Source organism: Eretmochelys imbricata, chromosome 6 (genome assembly GCF_965152235.1).
Source record: "Eretmochelys imbricata isolate rEreImb1 chromosome 6, rEreImb1.hap1, whole genome shotgun sequence".
Lineage (NCBI taxonomy): Eukaryota > Metazoa > Chordata > Testudines > Cheloniidae > Eretmochelys > Eretmochelys imbricata.
In genome coordinates, this window is record NC_135577.1 from 60,709,158 (window position 1) to 60,721,860 (window position 12,703).

At 44.7% G+C, this 12,703-nt stretch overlaps 1 protein-coding gene across 3 annotated transcripts in view; it reads left to right on the forward strand.

The window, feature by feature from the left end:
• Positions 1–2,194: 2,194 nt before the first annotated feature.
• Positions 2,195–12,703, forward strand: part of NR1H3 (nuclear receptor subfamily 1 group H member 3) — a 58,878-nt gene continuing 48,369 nt past the window's right edge. For 2 of the 3 annotated variants that reach the window (XM_077818656.1, XM_077818658.1), the window contains exons 1-2: positions 2,195–2,441; positions 9,370–9,424. The gene's annotated coding sequence lies outside the window, so the exon portion shown is untranslated. The remainder of the gene's footprint in view (positions 2,442–9,369; positions 9,425–12,703) is intronic. The other variant, XM_077818657.1, reaches the window with a different exon arrangement.

Consider the following 12,703-nt stretch of genomic DNA (forward strand, 5'->3'; position numbering starts at 1 on the left):
TGAGCAAGTTGTATCAGTCTAGTTTAAGGAGTGATTTTTGTTAAACCAATTTCATCAAACTGGTGCAAAAGGCTGTTATTTTGGTTTAAACCTGGCTTATTTCATTTAGGTTCAAGACAATTAGTAATTGGTTAAACTAAACTGAAATAAGTTACTCTTAGACTGAGATAAGTGTCCACACAAGGGGTAGTACCAGTTTAACTAAAATTAAAATTCATTTAATCCTGTGCAACTTTCTTGTATTGACAAGGCCTTGGCGATATGCTCTGCTTGCCGGGAGGGTGATTTTGTTGATGCCATCAGAAAGGAGCTGTTGTTTCTTTGGGGTTCAGGTGATGGCAGTGGCTACAGGTGTCCAGCACTTTTATTCTAACTAATCAGATCTTCCTACAGACTGTTTCTAAACTTACAGCCCCATTTCCTCCTTCCTTCTCCTTCCTTAGTCTAAAAAGGACTCTGAGGGCAGCAGATATTTTTAGACTAAGGACCAATTGATTCGGGATTTGGCCAAACTCTGAGATCCACTTTCATCTGAACTTTTTTTAAAATAAATCCATTTGAAGGTAAACTGATAGGAAGCCTCTTCTGCTTCCTGCATTACCTCCTACAGGGTTGGCTCATCAATTTTTCTCATTCATTTCAGGGATGGGGAGAACATGAGAGACCCAGGTGAGGAAGGGGAAGAGAGCTGAGGAGAGCCCAGCAGAGGAACGGGACAGAACATAATGAAAGGGAGAGACACAATAGACTTATTAGGCTTAAATAGAGACTGGGAGTGGCTAAGTCATTATGCAAGGTAGCCTATTTCCTCTTGTTTTTTCCTACCCCCTCCCCCCCAGATGTTCTGGTTTAACTTGGATTTAAACTTGGAGAGTGGTCAGTTTGGATGAGCTATTACCAGCAGGAGAGTGAGTCTGTGTGTGTATGGGGGTGGGTTTTTGGAGGGGGGTGAGGGAGTGAGAGAACCTGGATTTGTGCAGGAAATGGCCTAACTTCATTATCATGCACATTGTGTAAAGAGTTGTCACTTTGGATGGGCTATCACCAGCAGGAGAGTGAATTTGTGTGGGGGGGTGGAGGGTGAGAAAACCTGGATTTGTGCTGGAAATGGCCTAACCTGATGATTACTTTAGATAAGCTATTACCAGCAGGACAGTGGGGTGGGAGGAGGTATTGTTTCATATTCTCTGTGTATATATAAAGTCTGCTGCAGTTTCCACGGTATGCATCTGATGAAGTGAGCTGTAGCTCACGAAAGCTCATGCTCAAATAAATTGGTTCGTCTCTAAGGTGCCACAAGTACTCCTTTTCTTTTTGCGAATACAGACTAACACGGCTGTTACTCTGAAATAGACTTATAGTAGGTCAGGGAAAGGATAATCTTGGAGACAAAGAATGAAGGTGAAGCAAGAAGTGAGTAAATCACATTTCTTTGTGTTCCTGTTACTTGGTGTACTGAGGAAGCAGCAGGCCAGGCCAGGCCAAGCCTGGAATAGCCAAGGGGGGGGAGGGGGGCGGCGAGAGCTGCAGGGCAGCACTAAAGGGGATGGGCAGAGCTACCTGCAGGGAATCCTAGCCCTGGATTGGAATAGCAGGGGGGCTGCTGGCCAGGATTGAAGGTGTTCGGGAGAGATGTGTGGGGAGCACATCTGGAATAGCAGGAGGTGCTGATGGTCAGGAATGGGGTCCATCAAGAGAGTTGGGTGGGAACAGAAGCTTTCCCTGTGCCAGTCCACACTGTGTCTGGTGCTATTGCTCTTTTACTTTAATGGAGATCAACTACTCCCCAAATGTAAAAATAAATACATCTGTAACATTTTCCAGGTGAAACACAGTGCATGCCCTCTGCTTCCTAACTATCCCCATAGCTCAGAGGAAGAGGCCAATAAGGAGAGCAGTGGGCTCAGTGCTGAGCTCCTGATCTCCAGAGATGGTGATCCAACTGTTTGCAGGGGAACTAAATATGGTGACCAGAGCTCGGGCTCAGGAACTGCAATGGTTTTCTTGCTGCTGTTCCCTGGCTGAGTTCGACTAGGTCCCAGCTTTTCTGGCGGCAGGCCAGGTGGGAGGAGCTGGTTCTCTGTTTGTGTTGTCAAGCGGGCCATGCTGCCAGGATGTGGACGGTAGAGGGGGGAGGAACGCCGTGGGGGTGGAGTTGGGGAAAGCTCAAGCATGTGACTCTGAGGCTGCTGCTCACATTACATCACTGCAACTTCAGCGGCAGCTCCAAGAAGTAAATATTAAAGGCTGGCTGTGCTCACCCGGTCGTCCTCTCTCCTGAGTCCTGGCATTCCTGTGCCCCTGGGACACAACTGCGCTGCGCCGAACAGGTCACTCCCTCTCCTGTGGCCTGTGTGATTCCCGTACTGAGCAGGTCACGTCCAATCCCGGGGTTGCTGGCGTCCCTGGGCCACGGAGGAACTGCAGGACGGAGCTTTCTGGTAACTGCTGTCTTTTCATGCTGTCCCGGGGAATCTTGGGATTTGCAGGCACCTTCTTGTTCTGGCTCTACAAGGCTGTGCCTACCCCGTGCTGGCTGTACAGTATGTTGTTCTCATGAATCTCATTAGGGTGGCCATTATGATGGGTTTGTAGTGGCATAAGGAGATTTGAGTTGACTCAGAAAAACCCCTGATATATTGTTTGAGCATAGGTGTGGACTGTGGACCCTTTGTGCAGCTGGGCAGTGTGGCTGAGGAAGCTATTCTGGCCTGTTCCCTAGGAATATTGTCTTCTGGCATGAAAAATGAGCTGAACTTTTCTATTTCCCTATGTTAAGTATCCTCACACCTTCTTGTCAACTGTCTAAATGGGCCATCTTGATTATCACGACAAAAGTTTTTTTTTCTCCTGCTAATAGCTCATCTTAATTAATTAGCCTCTTACACTTTGTATGGCAACTTCCACCTTCTCTGTATGTGTATATATATATCTGCTTACTATATGTTCCATTCTGTGTATCTGATGAAGTGGGCTGTAGCCCATGAAAACTTATGCTCTTATAAATTTGTTAGTCTCTAAGGTGCCACAAGAACTCCTGTTCTTTTTGCAGATACAGACTAACACGGCTGCTACTCTGAAACTTTTCATGTGACTGTGATCCATCTTGGCCTATCTGTGTGGGTACGGTTGGGAGGCAGCTTAGGTGGAGGGAGAAAGGTGTCAAAAGGGGGTGGGGATGCTTTTTGCACCCACTTGGTGCAATTTTGTTGCCGAGCTGCAAGGTACCTGTTTCCTTATGTCTTCAGCGATAGGATTCAGGAATGGAGAATGCTTGGGGAGGGGGGGTTTTCCATTGAGCCAGGCTGTGATCTCTCTTTAGGAGATACTCTGTAAGGTTTCTCTCTGACATGTTTATATCAAGCTCTGCCTCTTCTGTATGTGTTTTGGGGGCATATCCCATCACCTGCCCCCCCCCCCATCACCTGGCCCTGCCTCAGTGTAATGTTGCAGCTCCAGTGGTAGGGAAAGGTGATAGACTGATGTGCTATGATGTTTGCAGTACTCCTGTACATTATTCATACTCTATTTGAGGGAGGGGCAGCTGGACTCTTGCCTGAATCCTCCTTTGTTTCTGTAAGTGGTTTTTAATTTATTCCCATGCATAGGTGCTGGTAAGAGGTTCTGGACTGACATCTGTTAGGAAGGGAGGTCCTTCTAATCCCACAACAGGTATAGCACGGGCAGTGGTAGGTCACCTTCCTCACATTACTGTCAGTGTTTCTCATCTTTGACCTGGAGGGATCATATCTAGGGGAGCTGCCATGAGTTGTCCAATCCTTGGCCTCTCTACTGGGTGTGCAAAATAATGCCAGTTGTGGTAGCTTTTTTTGTGTTGCGGACACCAGTCCTACTAGGAACTGACTGAGACCACAACTTATTTCAAACAGGGGCCATCCAATAGAAACAGCTTTTAGTCATTACTAACCTGTGCCAGTTTGTAACTGGTGACCTAGAGATGAAAGTCTTCAGATTTGGTTTTAACCTCTCCAACACTAGTTCCCCCTCCAATCCCCTGAAATGTCTTTTATTCTAAATGTGAGCCTTTTTGTTTCTATTCTCAGTGTCTATACTTAAACTGCTACAGCGGCATGGTTGCAGTAACCCTTCAGTGTAGCCGCTCACTACAGCGATGACAGGGATTCTTCTGTCACTATAGTTAATCCACCTCCCTGAGAGGTAGTAGCTAGGTTGACAGAAGAATTCTTTGGTTGACCTAGTGCTTTCTACACCGGGGGTTAGGTTGGCTTCACTACGTTGCTCAGGGGGGTGGATTTTTCACACCCCTGAGCGACATAGCTTGGTCAACTTATCTTTTTAGTGTAGACCTGGCCCTAGTGAAATGAAAGGGATTAAATCCCCTAGTTTGAATGAAAAGTTGGAGACATTAATTTGTATTGCAGGCAAGCATCATGAATCAGGGACACATAGTGCTCGGTGTTGTACAGTCGTGGTATAAAAAAATTGACCCTTGGTCTAAAGAGCTCACAGTCTAGATTATGACCAGAAATAACATGTGGAAGAGACAAATGCATTGGGGTGGTGGTGTCTAAGGGTGAGGTATCAGTAAGGCTGACTAGTTACACATTAAGCAGAGCAGAGATCTCTGCTCACTGCTTGCCTAGTCAGGTGGGGAGTGGATACCTCTGCTTAATGTATGATAACTTGTTAACTTTCCTGTGTCCTTGTCCTCCCGTTCTCCAAATTCCCCATTTGTCTGTCTCATCCACCAGTTACATCTTGTCATAATCTTGATTGTGAGCTCTGTGGGGCACAGACTGTCTACACAACTGGGAGTTGCAGGCTGAGTCATATGTTGTCAAAAAGATCATTTTAACCTATATTTGAAATAATGTCTCAGATTTGACTTGCTCTTCATTGTTGGTCACATGGGGCTCTTTAGCCTGAACCTGACCTGCCAGTCATTGGCAGTAGGGGAATGCCTTTGTCCCTGAAGTTCCCTCCATTTTTTTTGCCTTTCAGGGGCCAGCTGCTCAGCCAGGTGCCTCAGCTGCGGGGCTTTACTGAGGGAAATTCCAGACTTGATTTCAGATTTCTGACTAACAGTTTGGCTTAATATTCCCAGCTGTGTCCCAGGACTGCATTTGCTTCTTGGGAAGATTTCCCCCTCAGCTCTGCTTCCCTCATGCAGTGTTTGCAGCAGCTGGTGCCCCTTCAGAGAAAAGCCAGAGGGAAAAGGAAGTGTCTTTGCTTCCTGCTTCATCCCCGTATTGAGTGTCTCACTGGGGAGCTCAGCTGGCTCTACAGGCAGAATGCACCTTCCCTCATCAGCCCAGTCTGGGTGGAATTGGCTTGGCACCCCTTCCCCAGGCATGGAAGGAACCAGATAGAATTGGGAAAACTGACTCCAGGGGCAAGCAGTTTCCCCTTCCGCACTCCCCAAGAGGGGTATGAAGCCAGAAGGGCAGCACACTACATAGAAAATAAAAAATTGTACCTGCAGCCCACACCAGCAGCCACACTCCTGACTGCTGAGGTCCGCTACCTCCTCCCCTCAGTCACTGGACACAGTATGGACATTGTCAACACAGGGTTGCTTAATGGTAGCTTAAGTACAAGCAATCATGACTTGATCACATTTATAATGTGCAAACAGAATGAAGTCCAAACCAGTAATATATATACTTGGTGCATCAAAAAGGGCAGTTACGCAAAGCTGAAAACAATTATGAGCCAGATCAGCTGAGAGGAATAATTTAATCAGAAAAATATGAATGATGATTTGGAATTGTTCAAGAACACTCACTTTACTAGATGCCTAAAAACCCTCAATCAAGGAAAAAGGCTGTACTGGTTAAAAAGACGACATGGTTTAGAGGGGAAGTGAAGGTAGCTATAAAAAAACATAACAAATGGAAGAAAGGGGTCAATACTAATTAATATAAATAAGAAACTAGAAATAGTGGAAAATTGATAAGGGAAGCAAAGGGACCCATTGAGAAATCTATGTTCCAACGGCGTCAAGAACAATAAGGAGGAGTTTTTAAAGTATATTAGGAACAAAAAGAATCCTAACAATGGTATTGATACATTACTAGATGGAAATGGTAGAATGATTGATGATAATGCAGAACAGACACGTTCTATAAATATTTCTGTTCTGTATTTGGGGGAAAAAAACAAATAATGTCATACCATAAGATGATACTCTTCCTATTGCACTAGTATCTCAGGAGGATGTTAAACAGCAGCTACTAAAATTAGACATTTTTTAAATCAGCAGGCCCAGATAACTTTCATCCAAGAAGTTTAAAAGAGCTGGCTTAAGATCTTGCTGGATCATTAATGTTGACTTTCAATAAATCTATGAACACTGGTGAAATTTCAGAAGACTGAAAGAAGGCTAATGTGCCAATATTTAAAATGGGTAAATGGGATCACGTGAGTGATTATAGGCCTGTCAGTTTGATGTCAATTCAGGGCAAGATAATGGTGTGATTGATACGGGACTTGATTTAAAAAAGAGTTAATTGAGGGTAATATAATTAATGCAATATGGATTTATGGAAAATAGATCTTGTCAAAATTGATATCTTTTTTGATGAGATTACAAGTTTTGTTGATGAAGGTAATACTGTTGATATAATACACTTAGACCTTTTAAGGTGTTTAATTTGGTATTGCACAACATTTTAATTAAAAAATCAGAATATAAAATTAACATGACATACATTAAATGGATTAAAAACTGGCTGAGAGGTCTCAAAATACAGTTATAAATGGGGAATCCTCATAGAGCAGGTGTGTTTCTACTGGGGTCCCAGAAGGATGGGTTCTTGGCCCTACATTATTCAATATTTTTATCAGTGACCTGAAAGAAAACTTAAAATCACCACTGATGAAGTTAGCAGATGACACAAAAAATAGGGGAGTTTCAAATAATGAAGAGGACAAGTCACTGATACAGAGAGATATGGGTTGCTCAGTAAGCTGGGTGCAAGCAAACAATATGCATTTTAATACTGCTAAATGTAAATATATGCTTCTAGGAATGAAGAGCGCAGGCCATATTTATAGGATGGGGGACTATCCTGTGAAGCAATAACTCTGAAAAAGATTTGTGGGTCATGATGCTTAATCAGCTGAATTTGAGCTCCCAGTGCGACGCTGTGGCCAAAATGGCTAATGTGATCCTTGGATGCATAAACAGGAATTTCGAGTAGGAGTAGAGAAGTTATTTTACCTCTGTATTTGGTACTGGTGTAACTACTGCTGGAATACTGTGTCCGGTTCAGTGTCCACAATTCAAAAAGAGGTTGATAAATTGTAGAGGGTTCAAAGAAGAGTCTTGAGAATGATTAAAGGATTAGAAAACATGCCTTATAGTGGTAGATTCAATGAGCTCAAGAAAAGGTTAATGGGTTACTTATTTTCAGTCTATAAAACATCCACCTGAGGAACAAATGTTTGATAATACACTCTTCAGTCTCACAGAGAAAAGTATAACATGATTCAATGGCTGGAAGTTGAAGCTAGATGAGTTTGGACTGAAAATAAAGTGTAAATTTTTTTGCTGTGAGGGTAATTAACCCTTGGAACAATTTACCCAGGGTTATTGTCAATTCTGCCTTGTTAACAGTTTTAAAGTCAAGATTGGATGTTTTTATAGGAATTATTTTGGTAAGTTCTGGGGTCTGTGTGATACAGGAGGTCAGACTAGATGATCACAGTGATCTCTTCTGGCCTTGGAATTGATTACTTTATAAACACCAGAGAGTGTGCTAAGAGGCATTTGGGTCCAGTTCCTTTTCTCTGCTGCCACTTCTGTAATAAGCCTCCAGGGATCCCTGCTGATTTCTTCAGTGGACTTCTAGGGGAGAGACAGACCCATCTGGCCCTTGTAGATCCCATGCAATAGAGAGGGTTAGATTTTCTGGGGACTCCGTTCTTCAGCCCCTGGCCAGTATCTTCCCAGAGAGAGATAGAAGGGGTCCTTGTTTTGATTCCTGTGGGTGTGCTCACACACACAAAAAGGGAATGCTTTCTTCTTAGTAGAGAAAAGCCAGTTCTCTGAATGAAAGTTAGGGGATAAAAATAATAAAATGTATATTTTAAAACAAACAAAATAGAGGATAGACCTTTTCAGGCAGAGTACAGAGTCCTGTGAAACTATGCTTAGGAGGTCTGGGGCTTCCCTAGACATGCTATAGCTATTTAACTCTCTGTGTGTTCCTAGAGAAGATACCATAATAGAGGAATGAGGATTTTCTGCCTCACCTAAAAGATTAGGTAAGGATCAGGCTGCTGCTGTGGGTCACAGTGCCCTAACCATCTGGCTGTTGTCTTTGGCTGCCACTGTGGATTGCAACACTTTAACGTCCAGGTTATTGTTCTTAGCTGCAGCTGCTGCAGGTTGCCATGCCTTGTCCTCGTCCCCATCTCCTCCCCTTGGCCATGGAGTGATGAGGCCATGGAGTGATGAGAGTTGGGGGAAGAGCCCAGATATGGAAGAACAAGCAGGCAGTAAGGAACATCTTGGCCCACCATCTGTTTCTTTCTAGTCCTCTCATCTCCATTTTATAAGGCCAGAAGTTTCCTCAGTGTGCTCCAGTCCAAGTTTAACCTCTCACTGTCAAAGATAAATGTGGCTATATTCTGTGGTGGCCAGGGACTCATCATTTCTAACTGGGGAAATTTTTACTTGAAAGAATGTCCTCACTATACAGGCCCTTCACAGGCAGCTGACTCCAGGCAGGCATCACCTCAGCTCCCTCCCATTGGCATGAAAGGTCTCTGTCAACAGCAGCTCAAGAACAATAAAAATAAAAGTGTGAAATGTATTTGACATTCTCCACATGCTTTCACAGTCAATGCTAACATGGATGGTCAGTATTGAAAATATGATCCCCATCAACCTAAAAATCCCATAGTCTGTGGGCTTCTCTCTGAAAAAGATAGTGAGACACAAATTTGTTTCATGCACACATGTGGGGCCTTCATCATGGGCATATCAGTTTCCAGCTCTCTTAGTGATACAGTGGGAAACTTTATGGAAAGCTGAAACTATTTAGAATAATAGGATTATAAATCTACTTTTTCCTTTCTCCTACTAGAGGCTGTAGAAAAGAATACAAATCATATGGCAAGATGAAGCTGTCCTTGGAGTAAAACAAGAGGGAGAATGCTATTTTACAAGTGGTAGCTGGAACTAGGCTTGGCAAGCCAGTTAATGGCCTGGTCAAATAATGTCAAAATTGACCACTTATCATTTGGTTGTGGTCAAATATTCCAGCAAAAATGCCCTGATGTAGGTGGTGGCCTACCTTTTTGGTTGCATCTTGTTGCCATTCTTTCATTTTTTAATCGAAGAACGTCTTGTCAAACCAACCTAATTTCCTTCTTTGACAGGGTTCCTGGCCTACTGGATGAGGGGAAGCTGTAGATGTGATAGATCTTGATTCTGGTAAGGCTTTTGATACTGTCCCTCATGACGTTCTCATAAGAAATGTGAAGCAATATGCAGTGATGAGCTGCCAAAATCTTAACTGATTCCCTCCTCACCCCAAGAGGGGGTCATTGCCCCCTCACTGCCCCCCCCCCCCCGGACTCCTGCTCCATCCAGCCCGCCGCGTTCCTTGACGTCCCCCCGGGACCCCTGCCCCATCCACCCCCCTTCCCCTATCACCTGCTGGGGAGTGAGGTGGGGAGTCCCAGCGGTGCTTACTTGGGGCAGCTCCCAGGTAGCATCCGGCAGGTTCCTCTGGCTCCTAGGGGCGGGGGAGCGTAGCTGGGGGGGAGCAGGGGAAGTGGCCGCTCCCCCCACTGATCACATCAAAAGTGGCGCCTTAGGTGCCGACTCCACGAGGGACAACCAGTTCTAAAAAGGCTTCTAAATTTAACAACCAGCCAGAAGTGGCGCCTCAGACACTGACTCCATGGGTGCTCCAGGGCTGGAGCACCCACGGGGAAAATTTGGTAGGTGCAAAGCACCCACTGGCAGCTCCCCACCCACACCCGGCTCACCTCAGCTCTGCCTCCTCCCCTGAACGTGCCGCCCCGCTCTGCTTCTCCGCCCGCCTCCGCCCCCGGCTTCCTGCGAATCAGCTGTTCGCACGGGAAGCCTGGGAGGACTGAGAAACAGGTGGCGGCTTTGCGCTCAGGCCCAGGGTGGCAGAGGTGAGCTGGGGTGGGGAGCACTTTCCCTGTGCGCCCCCCGGGTTATCTGTTGTGGCGCAGGCGGCCCTCCTTGCGCGCCCCCCCCCCCCCAGCTCACCTCCGCCTCCCTGGGCCTGAGTGTGAAGCCGCCGCTTGCTTCTCACCCCCACCCCCCGGCTGATTCGCGGGAAGCCGGGGTGGGGGGGCAGCAGAGAAGCAGAGCAGGGCAGTGAGTTCAGGGGAGGAGGCGGAGCGGCGGTGAGCTGGGGCTGGGGGCGGGGCAGGGAGCTGCCGGTGGATGCTCTGCAATATGTGGTGTATATGAAATTACAATAAGGTGGTTGGAAAATTGATCAAAAGACTGTACTCAAAGACTAGATATTAATGGTTCAGTATCACACATCTACTGGTGGTCTGTAAGGGTCTGTCCTGGGTCTGACACTTCAATTTTTTAATTAATGTCTCGGCTAATGAAATGGAGAGTATGCTTATCACATTGGCATATGATGCCACACTGGGAGGGTTGCTAGCACTTTGTAGGACAGGAGTAGAATTCCTAATGACCTTCTCAAATTGGAAAATTGATCTGAAATCCACAAGATGAAATTCAGTAAAGATAAGTGCAAAGCACTACACTTAGGAAGGAGAAATCAAATGGGGAATAACTAGGTAGGCAGTAGTACTGCTGAAAAGGATCAGGGGGTTATAGTGGATCAGAAATTTTATGAGTCAGCCATGGGATGTAGTTGCTAAAAAGACCAATATTATTCTGGGGTGTATAAACAGGAGTGTTGTATGTAAAAAATGGTAGATAACTATCCCCCTCTACTTGTCACTGGTGAGGCCTCATTTGGAGTTACAGTGTCCAGTTTTGGGCTCCATACTTTAAGAAAGATGTGGACAAATTAGAGAGTTCGGAGGAGAGCAACAAAAAAATAAGATTTAGAAAACCTGACCTATGAGGAAAAGTAAAAAAACACTTGGCACGTTTAGTCTTGAGAAAAGAAAACTAAGGGGGCCCCTGATAACAGTCTACAATTATGTTGAGGGCTGTTATACAGAGGATTCTGATCAATTGTTTTCCATGTCAGCTGAAGATGGGACTAGAAGTAATGGGCTTAATCTGCAGCAAGGGCGATTTATGTTGGATATTAGGAAAACACTTCCTAATTCTGAGGATAGTAAAGCTCTGGAATAGGCTTCCAGGGGAGGTTGTGGAATCCCGATCATTGGAGGTGTTTAAGAACAGGTTGGACAAATACCTGTGTCAAGGTTCCTTCCCCACTCTGAACTCTAGGGTACAGATGTGGGGACCTGCATGAAAACCTCCTAAGCTTATTTTTACCAGCTTAGGTTAAAACTTCCCCAAGGTACAAACTATTTTACCTTTTGCCCTTGTACTTTATCCCTGCCACCACCAAGTGTCTAACAGTTATATAACCGGGAAAGAGCCCGCTTGGAAACGTCTTTTCCCCCAAAATCCTCCCCAAACCCTACACCCCCTTTCCTGGGGAAGGCTTGATAAAAATCCTCACCAATTTACATAGGTGAACGCAGACCCAAACCCTTGGATCTTAAGAACAATGAAAAAGCAATCAGGTTCTTAAAAGAAGAATTTTAACAGAAGAAAAAGTAAAAGAATCACCTCTATAAAATCAGGATGGTAAATACCTTACAGGGTAATTAGATTCAAAACATAGAGAATCCCTCTAGGCCAAACCTTAAGTTACAGAAAGACACACAAACAGGAATATCCATTCCATTCAGCACAGCTTATTTTCTCAGCCATTTAAAGAAAACAGAATCTAACGCATATCTAGCTAGATTACTTACTAAGTTCTAAGACTCCATTCCTGTTCTGTCCCCGGCAAAAGCATCTCTCACACACACACACAGAGCCTTTGTTTCTCCCTCCCTCCAGTTTTTGAAAATATCTTGTCTCCTCATTGGTCATTTTGGTCAGGTGCCAGCAAGGTTATCCTAGTTTCTTAACCCTTTACAGGTGAAAGGGTTTTTCCTCTGGCCAGGAGGGATTTTAAAGGTGTTTACCCTTCCCTTTATATTTATGACAACCTGTCAGGGATGGTCTAGTATTTAAATCTAATAAATTAGTGCTTTAAAATATTTGATCATTTTTGACGTTATTTGGCAATCTTTGACCAATATTTGGCCAGGAAATTCACCAGTTATTTTTGGACCTGTGAAATGCCCAACCTAGCTGGAACAAATTCAGGATACTGGGTGAGTCAGTAGCTGCTCTTGTCCCAGAGCTATCTGCAAGACTCTCAAGGAGCCTTATCTGGAGTTAGACTCCAAGTGATGCTAGACTTTCAATTTGTGAGGAAATGGCTATCTTCTGATGTCTCCATCTCACTGAGGGGGTCTGCAATTGCAAAAACCAATCCTCCAAACAGTACCAGATAGTATCCAAAATGGATACGTGGATGAAGTGATTATTCCTGTGGACTCCAGAAAAACGTCAACAAGTAGAACTTAGTACAGTGTAGTGGTTGAAGTAAAATGCGTGGTTTAATTACCACATTAAGCCAACGAAGCATAATCTTGGATTTCCTCCAGACGTGTTGTA